The sequence below is a fragment of the Centroberyx gerrardi genome, chromosome 2 (assembly GCF_048128805.1).
Source record: "Centroberyx gerrardi isolate f3 chromosome 2, fCenGer3.hap1.cur.20231027, whole genome shotgun sequence".
Lineage (NCBI taxonomy): Eukaryota > Metazoa > Chordata > Actinopteri > Beryciformes > Berycidae > Centroberyx > Centroberyx gerrardi.
This window is the reverse complement of record NC_135998.1, coordinates 1,617,164-1,619,663: the sequence shown is the minus strand read 5'-3', so window position 1 is coordinate 1,619,663 and position 2,500 is coordinate 1,617,164.

The following is a 2,500-nucleotide window of genomic DNA, read 5'->3' as shown; positions in this document are numbered from 1 at the left end:
CTTTTACCCGATTTAGAGCCCCTTCTTCGGCCACACACACCTGCTATCGGCCCCCTACCTCCAGGGGGCCCTCCACCTCACTTTTAACCCAATTTAGAGCCCCTGCTTCGGCCACACACACCTGGGAGAGGCCCCCTATCTCCAGTCGGCTCTCCACCTCCCTTTTACCCAATTTAGAGCCCCTGCTTCGGCCACACACACCTGGGAGCGGGCCCCTATCTCCAGGCGGCTCTCCACCTCCCTTTTACCCGATTTAGAGCCCCTTCTTCGGCCACACACACCTGCTATCCGCCCCCTATCTCCAGTCGGCTCTCCACCTCCCTTTTACCGGATTTGGAGCCCCTGCTTCGGCCACACACACCTGGGAGCGGGCCCCTATCTCCAGGCGGCTCTCCACCTCCCTTTTACCCGATTTAAAGCCCCTGCTTCGGCCACACACACCTGGGAGCGGGCCCCTATCTCCAGGCGGCTCTCCACCTCCCTTTTACCCGATTTAAAGCCCCTGCTTCGGCCACACACACCTGGGAGCGGGCCCCTATCTCCAGGCGGCTCTCCACTTCACTTTTAACCCAATTTAGAGCCCCTGCTTCGGCCACACACACCGGGGAGCGGGCCCCTATCTCCAGGCGGCTCTCCACCTCCCTTTTACCCGATTTAAAGCCCCTGCTTCGGCCACACACACCTGGGAGCGGGCCCCTATCTCCAGGCGGCTCTCCACCTCCCTTTTACCCGATTTAAAGCCCCTGCTTCGGCCACACACACCTGGGAGCGGCCCCCTATCTCCAGGCGGCTCTCCACCTCCCTTTTACCCGATTTAAAGCCCCTGCTTCGGCCACACACACCTGGGAGCGGGCCCCTATCTCCAGGCGGCTCTCCACTTCACTTTTAACCCAATTTAGAGCCCCTGCTTCGGCCACACACACCTGGGAGCGGGCCCCTATCTCCAGGCGGCTCTCCACCTCCCTTTTACCCGATTTAAAGCCCCTGCTTCGGCCACACACACCTGGGAGCGGGCCCCTATCTCCAGGCGGCTCTCCACCTCCCTTTTACCCGATTTAAAGCCCCTGCTTCGGCCACACACACCTGGGAGCGGCCCCCTATCTCCAGGCGGCTCTCCACCTCCCTTTTACCCGATTTAAAGCCCCTGCTTCGGCCACACACACCTGGGAGCGGGCCCCTATCTCCAGGCGGCTCTCCACCTCCCTTTTACCCGATTTAAAGCCCCTGCTTCGGCCACACACACCTGGGAGCGGGCCCCTATCTCCAGGCGGCTCTCCACTTCACTTTTAACCCAATTTAGAGCCCCTGCTTCGGCCACACACACCTGGGAGCGGGCCCCTATCTCCAGGCGGCTCTCCACCTCCCTTTTACCCGATTTAAAGCCCCTGCTTCGGCCACACACACCTGGGAGCGGGCCCCTATCTCCAGGCGGCTCTCCACCTCCCTTTTACCCGATTTAAAGCCCCTGCTTCGGCCACACACACCTGGGAGCGGCCCCCTATCTCCAGGCGGCTCTCCACCTCCCTTTTACCCGATTTAAAGCCCCTGCTTCGGCCACACACACCTGGGAGCGGGCCCCTATCTCCAGGCGGCTCTCCACCTCCCTTTTACCCGATTTAAAGCCCCTGCTTCGGCCACACACACCTGGGAGCGGGCCCCTATCTCCAGGCGGCTCTCCACTTCACTTTTAACCCAATTTAGAGCCCCTGCTTCGGCCACACACACCTGGGAGCGGGCCCCTATCTCCAGGCGGCTCTCCACCTCCCTTTTACCCGATTTAAAGCCCCTGCTTCGGCCACACACACCTGGGAGCGGGCCCCTATCTCCAGGCGGCTCTCCACCTCCCTTTTACCCGATTTAAAGCCCCTGCTTCGGCCACACACACCTGGGAGCGGCCCCCTATCTCCAGTCGGCTCTCCACCTCCCTTTTACCCGATTTAAAGCCCCTGCTTCGGCCACACACACCGGGGAGCGGCCCTCTATCTCCAGGCGGCTCTCCACCTCCCTTTTACCCAATTTAGAGCACCTGCTTCGGCCACACACACCTGCTATCGGCCCCCTACCTCCAGGGGGCCCTCCACCTCACTTTTACCCCAATTTGGAGCCCCTGCCTCGGCCACCCACACACCTGTTAGCTGCCCCCTATCTCCGGCCCCTAACCTCCACCATCCAGGAACCCCAGCACCAGCCGAACCTGCAGACCCACTCTTAAGCACCCCTCCCCGGATACAAGCAGACTACCATCCGCCCAAACTTTCCTGCTCCTGGTATACCAACTCAAACTTTGGTGCCCCTGGTGTACCAACTTAATCTTTGGTGCCCCTGGTACTCCAACTTAAACTTTGTGCTCCTGGTACTCCGCCTGTTTTCGCCCCACAGCCTAAGTGCCGCAGCACTTTGTCTTTTTTTTAAACAAAATATTTCTTTCTGCTCCTGGTACTCCCTGGAGCTCCAGGGAGGTAGGGGGGCGCCCTGGAAGCCCTGCCCGAGGCTGTGCGCC